Here is a 13,112-nt window from a genome sequence, read left to right on the forward strand (position 1 = left end):
CGGAAAGTGTCTCAACAATTCTATCCATCACACTGGTCCTTTGGTCCCCCATCACAGCTGCGACCTATACAGACCCCAGCAAATTCGACCCCTTTCCCATTCCAGGGGGCTCGCTTCCATAGACCTACCCCATTACCAAGAAAAACCTTCGCAGATTCGTGCCCTGAAGCCGCTCAGTGCTGACGTTTAGAGTTAGACAATAACCTCAAGGTTTTCTACAGAAACTTGGTCCGCCTCTGCTAGCCCAAGTCTCGACTCTGCAGAGTTCTGAGCTTGGACGGTTTTGAAAAATGTACTTTGACCCGATCCGGTTACCGTAACCGGATTCCAAGGTCCAGGCGGTTCCCGTCAGGGGCCGGCTCGGCGGGGTCCTGCGAGAAGGTGACTCCACGCTCGGGCACAAAGGGGCGAAGAGCAGTCCAGACAAAAGGACCAAAGCAAGTCACCCGGGACGGAGAGGGCGAGCCTGTGCCAGGCGCCGCTGCAGACCGAAAAAGCAAGGCGGGACCGTTGTGGGAGGGCCGGGGAGGGAGGCGACGGCCCTGGCCCGACGCGACCGCAGTCCGGGCCGTTACCCATCGCCCGGGCCGCGACCGCCAGCGGAGCCGAGAGCGCGGCCCGAGCACCGGAGCCGCCTCAGTCCGGACCCGCGCACTTCCCGCTCACTTTCGCTTGCTCACTTGCTCACCTGCGTCGCCGCCACCGCCTCAGCTTCCACGGCAGTTTCTCCCGGAAATCCTATCTGGCTTGGCGGCCGCCAAGCTGCAGCCAGAGCCTTCGGCCCCTGGAGGGGGCGGAGAGGGAGCTGGCCGGACAGTAAGGGGTAGGAAGTTTAGCCGCGGAGACTCACGGGGCTTGTAGTCTCCAGCCCGTGCCAGCTGTGCCGCAGACGAGACAAAATGGCGGGAATTTCCCGGCCTTTGCTCCCTGGCCTGCCTGGCTCCGAGAGTTTTTCCGGGCATGCGCCGTACATTACTTGTGTCCTTCACCTAAAGGTCCCTGGGCACCTTTATTGGTTCTCTGGGAGGTAAAGGTCTTTGAGGCTTGGGAGGACAGGGTAGGATAGCTCCAGGGAAGATGCTGATGCAAGTGTGCTGTTTTAGACAACTGTCCAGTCCTTGTCTGGCCAATTTCAATTATAACCTCCCCCAAAGAAAAACTATTGGGGCGCCAATTTGAAATGCAAAAAACCTTACAAGCAAGTTACCTTCAATTTTGTGCATAAGAAACCAGGAATCATTCTTGACACCTGCTTCAATCCACTAAGTCCCGTGAGTATACATGCCAAATATCTAACTTTCTTCCCCCATTTCCTCACTACAATCAGTCACCTAGTGAAGGCTACCATCATCTCTCTACAAGCTTTTGTTATTTTGATGCCTTCAGGGTTTCAATCTCTGTACACCTTTCTTATTGCGGCAAGAGAAATCTTCTAAAATGCCAAGCTGATTGTGCCATGTCCCATATGAGACCTAATAGTAGACCTAAAGCTACAAAACTTCTAGAGGAAAACACAGGACAAATTCTTTGTGACCTTCAAAAACACAACCCGTAAAAGAAAAAGTTGATAATTGGATGTCATGAAAATAAAGTTTTGATCTCCAAGACACTGTTTTGAAAACGAAAAGGCAAACCACAGACTGGAAAAAAATAGTTGCAGAACTAGTCCAACAAAGGACTAGTATCTAGAGTATACAAGAGAACTCTTTCAACTCAATGAGAAAACAAACCAATTGAAATAAAAAAAAAAGATTTAAACACTCTACCAAAGTAGATAAACCCATGGCAAATAATACGCAAAAAGATGTTCAACATCATTAGTCATTAGAGAAATGCAAATTAAAAACACAATGAGATAACACTACACACCTACTGGAATGGCTAAAATTAAAAAGACTAAATACTAAGTGTTGGGGAGAGCAAAGAGCAGTCAGAATATGTGTACACTGCTGATAGGATTATGAAAAGATGCAGTCACTTTGGAAACAGTTTGGCAGTTTCTTTAAAAATTAAATACACACCTAATTTATGACCAAACATTACATATTGGGTATTTACCCAAGGTAAATGAAAGCATACATCTATATAAAGACTTGAACATGAACGTTCACACAGCTTTATTTCTAATAGCTACAGACTGAAAAAAAAGCAAATGTCCTTCAACTGATGAATGAGTATTCATACAATGGAGTACTACTCAGCAATAAGAAGAAATACATTTTTGTTTGTTTGGAGTGCTTTTTTGAGTGCAAGTGCTGAGAATTGAACCTGGGTCTCCTGCATGGCAGGCAAGAACTCTATCACTGAACTACCCCTGAAATGAAGTAGTAATATGCTCAATGATGTGATTATGATCTGATAATGTGATAATTATGGTGAGTGAAAGAAAAAGACAAAGCAGTATATGTACTGTATGATTCCATTTATATAAAATTCTGGGAAATGCAAATTAAACTACAGTTGGCAGATCAGTAGTTGCCTGGGGACCAGAGAGGCAGAGACATGGCAGGGAGAGATTATAAAAGGGGTAAGGAAAGTTTGAGAGGTTATGGTTATGTTGATTATCTTGATTGTGTCTGTGGTTTCAAGAGTGTATAAATGCACCAAAATTAATTAAACTATACACTTTAAATATATAATTTATTGTTCAATTATACCTCACTAAAGCTAGAAAAAATACTGTAGACAAATATTTTTTAAAAAGAAAGATTTTACCAAAAAAAAAAAAAACTGTTACAATACAAACAGTTGGACCCTAATGTAAGCCATGGGCTATAGTTAATAGTATAATTTTAATAACATTGTTCATCAGTTGTAACAAAGTTACCAGCAAAATATTTCTAATAGGGAAGACAGGGGGTGTGTGAAAAGTGGGTATATGGGAACTCTGTATTTTTGTATGATTTTTTTTCTGTAAACCTAAAACTTCTCTAATAAAAAAAAAATGAAAGGAAGGAAGGAAATTCCTCAATGATTTCCCAGTGCCCTCATCTGGGAAAAAAATAAGAATCATTGCCATATAAACTGTAATTGTGGATCTCTCCAACGTCATCATAATTTGGGGGAAGGAGACTGAAAGGAATGGCAATCTTGAAACCTCAGGTAACTAATAATGATGGTAATGTAATAACACTGCTACTCTTTTTTTGAAAACCTACCTTGTACCAGGTATTTTACATATGTCTTACATGTTTTATATTTGTTTTAAATAGGAATCCCCCCAGAAAGCAGTACCTGAAACAAGTACTAATTGCAGGTAATTTATTTGAGAGATGATCTCGGGGTTTAAAAGTGAACGTTTACACTGTCACCACTGTTATTCAACGTTGTGCTAGAAGTTCTAGCTAGAGCAATCAGGCAGGACAAAGAAAAGGCATCCAAATTGGAAAGGAAGAAGAAAAACTCATTATTTGCAGATGATATGTTACTATACTTGGAAGATCTTGAGAAATTTACAGCAAAGTTTCTTGAGCTAATAAATAAATTCAGCAATATATAAAATTAATTTATATATTTGGTAGGATATAAAATTAATGTGCGAAAATCAGTAACATTTCTATACATCAGCAATGACCTAGCTGAGGAGTCAGCTAAGGAAAAAATTCCATTCAAAATAGCAACTAAAAGAATCAAATACTTAGTAATGAACTTAACTAGGAACGTAAAGGACTTGTGCACAGAAAACTATGTAACATTGCTAAAAGTAATCAAAGAAGATCTAAATAGGTGGAAAGACATTCCTTGCTCATGGATAGGAAGGCTAAATATAGCTAAGATGTCAGTTCTCCCCAAATTGATCTACAGATTCAACACAGTACCAATCAAAATTCCAACAACCTACTTTGAAGACTTGGAAAAGCTAATTACCAAATTCATGTGGAAGGGAAAGAGACCCTGAATAGCTAAAAGCATCCTAAAAAAGAAGCACGAAGTGGGAGGAGTTACACTCCGACTTTAAAACCTATTATAAAGCCACAGTGGTCAAAACAGCATGGTACTGGCACAAAGATAGAAGAATTGACCAATGCAATCAAAACAAGAGTGTAGAAATAGACCACCAAATCTATGGTTAATTGATTTTTGACAAGGCCCCCAAATCCTCTGATCTGGAATGAAATAGTCTTTTCAATAATTGGGTCTGAAAGAACTGGATATCAATAGCCAAAAAAATGAAAGAGGACCCCTATCTTATACCCTACATAAAAATTAATTAAAAGTGGATCAAGCACCTAAATATAAGAACTAGCACCATAAAGTTTCTAGAAGAAAATGTAGGGCAACATCTTCAAGACCTAGTAGTAGCAGGTAGCTTCCTAAACTTTACACCCAAAGCACAAGCAACAACAACAACAAAACAGATAAATGGGTACTCCTCAAAATCAAATGCTTCTACACCTCAAAAGACTGTCAAAAAGGTGAAGAGGCAGCCAACTCAATGGAAGAAAATATTTGGAAATCACATATCAGACAAAAGTTTGATTTCCTGTTTATATAAAGAAATCATACAACTCAACAACAAAAGAACAAACAACCCAATTATAAAATGGACTAAAGATATGAATAGGCACTTTTCTGAAGAGCAAATACTCTCAAAAGCACATGAAGAGATGCTCATTTTCATTGCCTTTAAGGGAAATGCAGATCAAGACTACAATGAGATACCACCTCACACCTATAAGAATGAAGGCTATTATGCAAATAGGAAACTATAAATGTCAGAGAGGATGTAAACTGGTACACTTACGCACTGCTGGTGGGAATGTATAATGGTGCAGCCACTATGGAAGACTGCTTGGCGTTTCCTTAGGAAACTAAATATCGAGTGGCCCTATGATCCAGCAATAGCACTCCTTTGTATATTCCCAGAAGAGCTGAAAGCAATGACACAGACATTTGCACACTGATGTTCGCAGCAGCATCATTCACAATCACCAAAAGATGTAACAAACCAAATGCCCAACAACAGATGAGTGGATAAACAAAACATGGTATATACATACGATGGAATATTATGCAGCAGTAAGACGAAATGACGTCCTGAAGCACATGACAAGATGGACGAGGCTTCAGGACATAATGCTGAGTGAAATAAGCCAAACAGAAAAGGATAGATACTGTATGATTCCATTTTTATGACCAGTATGAAGGTATAATCAGAGGCTTATAATAACAAAATATAGGGGACTTAGAGATTTAGAAGCTAGAGATGGATGAACAGTTAGCTAATGCAGTTGAAATCCAATGTAAGGGAATAGATAGAAGTGAAGGTGATTCTCTAGTGGGTCTATAAGTAATATTACCATATTGAAGATTAACAAGATTGACGGGGTTGTGTAGACCTACGTGTCCCACTGATTTATTTAGGAATATGAATTTAGTTCTTGCAAGAATTACTTCAAAGATATGATTCGTGTACAAAGAACATTTAAGTCCAGGGTAGAAGGGGAAAACTGCTATTGCATGCTATGCGCTATGTTCAAAAGGAAAATAGCAGCACTACCACAGCAACAGCAGAGGTAAATAATGGGGGGAGGGACAAGAGTTAAGAGGAGGTTTAGATTTCCTATTCAGCAAGGGTGTGTTTATTGGTTTCCTTTCTCTTGGGAACAAGGGAATTATTTGAAATTGAGAATGTTGATGGATTGTGAACTTTGGGCACTTTACATGATGCCTGATGAATGTAGGAGGTTGAAGAATGCATTGACTTGAGAATTAGATTGGCCAACGATGGTGTATACTTATGAACAAAAGTTGTGCTGCTACAAAAAGGAAAAAAATCGTTAGGCATGCAATGATGTTAATGAACACGTGGGACATTTGGTGAGACAATCTAGGCCCCTGGGATCAACAATTCCATCCTGACCAAAAGGGGGAAAAGAAGTGTAACTAATAAAGTACTAGAGGCAGAGAGAGTTCAAATAGAGTTGAGGGGCTACTTTGGAGGTTGCTCTTACCCAAGCTTCAGTTAGACCTTGCTACCTATCATAACCTGCCAAATCCCAACCAGGATCATTCCAGCTAATCCTAAAGAACACCTAGGGCAATAAAGAAGATTCCACAAGGGTTCCATGCACTAGAGTATTTTTCTAGAAACCTACAACCTCCAGATGGGTCCCTGGTCCAGATAAGTCCTGAAACCTAGAGGCCCCAGCCTCTCAACATCAGAGAGTTCCATCTACCTACCCCACATTAGTGACAGACTCTTCCAATATGAAAAATTTAAAATGGCCATAGCCCAAACACCCCTAAAGAGAGGGATGAAAAGATCAAAGGTGATGGTGGAGTTATACAGTGACGATAGGATTTAACAAATGAATATGAAAGCTGACTCATTAAAATGATATCTCTTTTAGCCTCCAGTATCTTAGAGCAGCTAGAAGTAGGAACCTAAAATTGTGAAATTGTAATCCATGTCGAAGTCTGAAATATATTCTACAGCTAATTGTGGTGCTGTGCTTTTAAATTTATTGTGTTTTTGTATATATGTTATTTTTCACAAAAAAAGAAGGAAAAAAGTCAATTGCGTTGATAAAAAAATATTTAAGCCTTTTAGCCTCCTATATTCTGGAGCAGCTAGAGGGGAAAATCTGAGATGATCGTATGGTAGCCCATGACAAACTCTGGGATCTGTCCTGTAACTACTTGTTGAAGAGTGCTTTGAAAACTATTGCTTTTTATTTCTTTGCTTTGTATATATGTTATACTACCATAAAAAAAAGTAAAAAAAAAAAAAAAAAAGAATCAAGCGTCTTGAATGGCCATAGCACAAATACCCCTAAAGAGTGGGAGAAAGATCAAAGGTGATGGTGGAGTTATACAGAGAAGGTAGGGTTTAACAAATGAGTATGATTGCTGAATCATATTGATATCTCTTTTAGTCTCCAGTATCTTAGGAGCAGCTAGAAGTAAAAACCTAAAATTGTAGAATTGTAACCCATTTCAAACTCTGAAATCTGTTCTATAACTAATTGATGTGAAGTGCTTTGAAATTTATTGCTTTTTTTTTTGGTATATATATTTTTCACAAAAAAGAAAAAAAAGTTATTTCTTCTAGCCTCCAGTGTTTTGGAGCAGCTAGAAGGAAAAATCTGAAATAGTGGAATAGTAACCCATAACAAACTCTAAAATCTGTTCTGTAACTACTTGTTGACAAGTGTGCTTTGAAAGCCATTGCTTTTTCTTTCTTTTGTTTGTATATATGTTATATTTAACTATTAAAAAAACAATAAAAATTTAAAGAAAAGTGAATGTCCATAAAACTTAAAAGAAAAAATGAAAGTGAAAATCCAAAATAAAATAGGGAAAGAGGACAAGCCAATACAAAGATGCATTATCAAGCTGATCCCTGAAGTGGGCACTTGAAGCTCAATCCCACCAAAATCTTCTGAAGCTTGTCTAGAATGACTCTTTGAATAGCCCACCTAAGGTCTACAGTGAAGACACATTTATCCATGGCTGCCAGAATACAATATACCAGAAACAGAATGACTTTTTAAAAAGAGGAATTTAAGTTGCTAGTTTACAGTTCTAAAGACAAGAAAATATCCCAGTTAAAACAAGTCTATAGAAATGTCCAATCAAAGGCATCCAGGGAAAGATACCTTGGTTCAAGAAGGCCAATGAAGTTCAGGGTTTCTGTCTCAAGTGAGAAGGCACATAATGAACACAGTCACAGTTTCTCTCTCATCTGGTAAGGCACATGGTAAACACGGTCAGGGTTCCTCTCTCATCTGGAAGGGCATCCGGCAGACCCGACATCATCTACTAGCTGCTTCTTCTGGCTTCCTGTTTCATGAAGCTCCTGGGGAGACATTTTCCTCCTTCATCTCCAAAGGTCACTGGCTGGTAGACTCTGCTTCTCATGGCTATGTCGTTCTGCTCTGTTCTCTCTGAATCTCCCACATTCTCCAAAATGTTTCCTCTTTTATAGGACTTCAGAAATTTATCAAGACCCACCCAAATGGGTGGAGACATGCCTCCAGCTAATAATCCAGCTTAACAACCACTCTTGATTAAAGCACATCTCCAGGGAGATGATCTAATTACAGTTTCAAACATACAACAGTGAATAGAGATTAGAAGAAATGGCTGCTTTTACAAAATGGGATTAGGATAAAAACATGGTTTTTCTAGGGCACATACATCATTTCAAACCAGCACGGGCTCCCATGCCCACTAGTTAGGATTGCCCCTGGAAGCATCAACTCTGCTTAATTTCTGCCACCAAAGTCCCATTTCAACGTTTAGAAAAAGCCCCTGGACAGACAGCAAAAAGTTAACAAGAAGAGTATTGAAGCTCCCACTGAACATTTTTCAGCAGCTTTGCCTAACATCTGAGGGAAGGCAGAAAGGCCATGAAATAAGGCACAAGAGGAACCAGACCCTCCCTGGCACTGCTCAGATTTGCCCATGTTCTACATACAGTAGGCCCAATCCATCACCTAGTCTTCAAGTGATAGCTGGTGGAAATCTCAACCAAAGTCTCCACCATGCTCATAATTCTTTGCAAAATGTACGTTTTTCATGTGCCTTTTGGGTCCTAAAATACAATTTACTCAACCATATGATTCTGACAATGTTAAGCAAAAGAAGCCAGACCAAAGGTAAATACTGTATGATTTCACTTTATAAATTATAAAATGTGCAAAAATCCTCTATCTGTTAAGTCAGGATAGTAGCTACCCTTTAGAATGGGAGGGCAGTGTGTGGAAGGCAATGAGAGGAGGTTTTCTGGAAAGTGGTATTATTCTGGGTTTTAATTGGGTGCTAGTTACATAGGTATCTTCAGTTTGTAAAAATTCATCAAGCTGTATGTTTGGGATATGTATATTTTCTGCATTTTTCTTATATTTAAATGTAATTTTTTCATGAAAAAATTTTTTTCATGCTAGTTACCAATTAGCAGTAAAGACTATTTTCAACAATTACTATTTCTGGATTTGGGGCATATGGATATTTAGGGAAGGAAAATGTTAAAGAGTATGAGCTTTGGCAATAGAGAATTGCTCTGTCACTTCCTATTCTGGGTCCCCTTGGCTAAGTTATTTAAGTTCTTTAAGGCTCAACATGTTTATTATACAATGAGATCATCTCTCAAATAAATTACCTGCAACTAGTACCTGTTTCAGGTACAGCTTTTTGTGGGGATTCCTATTTAAGACAAATGTAAAATATGTAAGATGTGAAATACCTGATACATGGTAGTTTAAAAAAAAAAGTAGCAGTTTTATTATATTGCCACCATTATTAGTTACCTATAAAATATAGGTTGGTGTGAAAATTAAATAAAATAACATATGTAGAGTGCCCAGCACTGTATCTGATATAAGTTAAGTGCTCAAGAAACAAGAGCTACTATGATGGATAATATTAGTTTTCTTCTTTCTATTTTTTTAAGCTACCAAGTTTTCAACAAGAAACAGGGACACAAGGGTGCAGGTACAAGAATTCAGTGTAGCACTGCTCGAAATAGCAAAAATATAGGCGATGAAGCAAATGTCCATCAACTGGGGAATGGGTAAATCAACTATGATATATTCATAACATGGAATACTACAAAACAAAGTTAATGAACTAGAACTACTTGTATCAACTCTAATAAAACAAAATGCTGAGAAAAATACAATGTTGGGGGAGAGACAATTTGCGGAAGGTTGTATGCAGCATGATACCATGTAGATAAAAGTTTAAAACACATCAAACAACAGTACATTAAGGATTCATACATAGCATTACATATAAAATCTATGTGGGAATAACAAAACATTCAGGCAAGTATTTAATTTTAAGGAGAAAAGAAAGCAAATGGATAGAAGGGGGATAAAAGAGGCTTAAACATTTTATTTTTATAGAAATAATTTATTTTATTTCTATAAAAATAAAGATTCTAGGGCGGTGCAACGACGGCAGAATTCTCACCTGCCAAGCTGGAGACCCAGGTTCAACTTCTGGTGCCTGCCCATGCAATAAATAAATAAATAAATAAAAGATTCTTATTTTTAAAGAAATAAAATATTTTAAAAAAAATAAAAAAATAAAGTAAAACATTAAGATTTAATAAAGTTGGTGAAAGGTACTTAGGTCCTTGTTATATAATCTTTATTTTTCGGTAAGCTTGAAATAATTCATTATTTTAAAAAACGCATAGAGCAAAGGAGTGTATACAATGTTACCTTTTTAAAAAAGGGAAAAACACTAATTTGTATCATTATTGATACTCCTGGGATGTTAACCTAAAATTAGTGAATTGGGGTGAGGTGAATTTTTTAAAATTCAGTTTTTTAACATACAGTAAATTTCACTCTTTTTGGTGTTCAGTTCTATGACAAACACATACAATTGTGTAACTAACCATCACTACATAATTTAAGTACAAAACAGTTTCATCACTCCATAATAGTCCCTTTTGCCGATCTCTCCTCCACCCAATGCCTGGCACCCACAAATCATTCTTCTGTTGTAATTTATCTTTTCCCAGAAAGTCATATCAATGAAATCAAACAGTATGCTGTCTTTTGAGTCTGGCTACTTTCACTTTTTGCTGCATTACATTGTATGGATGTACCATAGTTTGAGTTTCCATTTACTAGTTTTAGGACAGTAAGATTGTTTGCAATTTTTATTGATTGTGGATAAAACTACTATGACATTTGCACACAGGTTTTTGTATAGACAGCAGTTTTTATTTTTGGGGGGGTGAGTATCTGGGAGTGTAATTGTTAGGTCATATGGTATGTGTAATATTATTAGGACCCCCTAAACTATTTTTGAAGTTGAGTGTACTATTGCATTCCCACTACCAATGTGTGAAAGTTCAGTTGACTTGCATGTCTACAGGCACTTGGTATGTCAGTGTTTTGTTTTCAGCTATTCCAAAAAGCATATAGTAGTATCTCAATGAATTGTACATTTAACCAATGATTAATTATGTCAAGCTTTTTTCCTTGTATATATTTGCCATCTGTATGTTTTCTTTGGTGAAATATTTGTGCTCATTTTTAAACTTTTTTTTTCATACTGAGTTGTGACAGTTCTCCATATATTCTGGATATAAGTCCTTTGTCAGATATGTGATTTGCAAACATTTTCTCCCAGTCTGTGGCTTGTCTTTTCATTTTTTAAACAGTATCATTCCCAGAGCAGATTTTTAAATTTTTGATTAAATCATTCATTTCTTTATCATGTCATCTCTAAGAAATCTTTGCATAACCCTAGATCACAAAGATTTTTCCCTTAGGTTTTTTTTTTGGAAGCTTTTAGTTTTAGATCACCATTGATTTTTTTTAAAGGATATATGCATTTGCTTTTTTGTGTGTGTGTATGCTGTATGGCAGGGTCACATTTCGTTATTTTCCCATGTGAGTATCCCCTTACTGCAGCACCATTTGTTGAATTTTTGTTTGTTTGCTTTTGTTTATTTTTTGGGAAGTGCATGGAATGGGAAGCGAACCCTGGTCTCCCTCATGGCAGGTGAGAATTCTACCACTGAACTACCCTTGCACCCCCAAGGATATATGCATAAGCTTTTATCTTCATAGTCTATCCATATAAGGATATATAAAGTTTCTCCTGTGGAGGGAAAAGAGTGGAACTTGGGGTCAGGGTGATAGAGAGACTGACTTTTCATTCTGTCCCCTTTGGTGCTATTTGAATATTTTCCTAAATGTATATATTATGTATCTTTTTTTGTTGTTAAATTTTTATTTCATAATCATAAACTTGACTCTGCAATCCAGTTAGACTTGGAAGGGGAGGATAATATAGAACCCAAAGAACTGCAAAAAGAGCCAAAGATGTTAGGATACTGAAAGCAGAACAGGGGAAATGGGACGCTCTTCTGAGCTGCAGAAGGAATGGTCTGGTGGTTAAGACAAAACACAAATCAAACGTATTTGACTTGTTCATAATTGACAATGGTGATCTTCTTGCTGGTCTTGCCATTCCTAGACCCAAAGCGCTCCATGGCTTCCAGCATATTTATGCCTTCTTTCACCTTGCCAAAGACCACGTTTGCCATCCAACCACTTAGACCTAGAAAACCTGGGAACCATTTGTGTTGGGTCGGGCATTGGCCAAGGACAAGATGTCTGGACCAGTATGCTTCAGAATGAAGTTCTTATCATCAGATTTTTTCCCTAGATGGACTTGCCACCAGTGCCCTTACATAAACCCAGGAATAATTCTGTGAAAGCAGGAACACTTATAGCCAAATCTTTTCTCCACAGTGCTCGGAGCGTGAAATTTTTCTGCTGTCTTTGGAAGTTTGTCTACAAACAACTCTAATGAGACGTGACTCAAGGGCTCCTGGCCGACTGCGATGTTGAAGAACATGGTGGGTTAACCACGACTGCGAGAGAGAGAGGAGGACTGCACCAGCTAACGGCGACGTCGGCTTACTGTATCTTAAAAACCACCACAAAATATAGGGAATTAAAAATTAAGAAACTCAAAAAAGTTTGGAGAACAACACAATTTAAAATCACCCCCCCCACCACTTCGATTCCCGATGCCTACCCGTGCAAAAAAAAAAAGCATTCAGCCCCCCATTGGCTGTTGGATTTATGACTTCCCTTTGTTTCAAATCCAGAGAGCTTGCTTTCTTCACAACCCTGAAGGACTCCCCAAGCCTGCCAGTTCTTAAAAGGCTGAGAGCCAAGTCGTCAAATTAATTGATGAATAATTAGGCCAATCACAGAACAATATGCAAATGAGTGAATGTATAACGCTTCCTCACTGTTGCTTTGACCTATAAAGAATGTCAATCTTGCTGCCACCTGTAGGCCAAAACTCTCAGTAGCAGGTTCGCGGAAATACCCAAGGAGAATTCCTTTCTTAATTTATCCTTTAGTGAAGCTCTGGATTGCAGAAAGGGTGACTTATGAATTTTCCCCATTTCCCTTCAGCCTTCTACCCTGCCACAAACCCAAACTGGTGATAGGTATTCCTAAGAATAGGGGTTGTGTCATCAGACTATCTGAACTTTTTATTCTGTCTTTACCTTGGGTTAATCAAATATTTATTTGTCCTACACCTCAGTTTCCTCATCTGTGAAATGGGGATAATAGTAGCTCCTTTGTGTAGGTGTTGTAAAGATTAAATCAGATCAGTGTTTG

The 13,112-nt window shown here is 38.2% G+C and overlaps 1 protein-coding gene and 1 long non-coding RNA gene across 14 annotated transcripts in view; one reads left to right on the forward strand and one right to left on the reverse strand.

Annotated features, from left to right (window-relative positions):
* Window positions 1–879, reverse strand: part of PHACTR4 (phosphatase and actin regulator 4) — a 143,424-nt gene extending 142,545 nt beyond the window's left edge. For 3 of the 13 annotated variants that reach the window (XM_077150618.1, XM_077150616.1, XM_077150608.1), the window contains exon 1: window positions 689–879. The gene's annotated coding sequence lies outside the window, so the exon portion shown is untranslated. Of the gene's footprint in view, window positions 1–128; window positions 526–688 lie in introns of those variants that run through there. The other 10 variants (XM_077150622.1, XM_077150620.1, XM_077150619.1 and 7 more) reach the window with 6 other exon arrangements.
* On the forward strand, window positions 238–12,772 carry LOC143674629 (uncharacterized). The gene is made up of 2 exons (XR_013171138.1): window positions 238–437; window positions 12,225–12,772. It is a non-coding gene; the product is annotated as an uncharacterized LOC143674629 (long non-coding RNA).
* The last annotated feature ends 340 nt before the right edge of the window (window positions 12,773–13,112 follow it).

This window comes from Tamandua tetradactyla, chromosome 2 (assembly GCF_023851605.1).
Source record: "Tamandua tetradactyla isolate mTamTet1 chromosome 2, mTamTet1.pri, whole genome shotgun sequence".
Classification (NCBI taxonomy): Eukaryota; Metazoa; Chordata; class Mammalia; order Pilosa; family Myrmecophagidae; genus Tamandua; species Tamandua tetradactyla.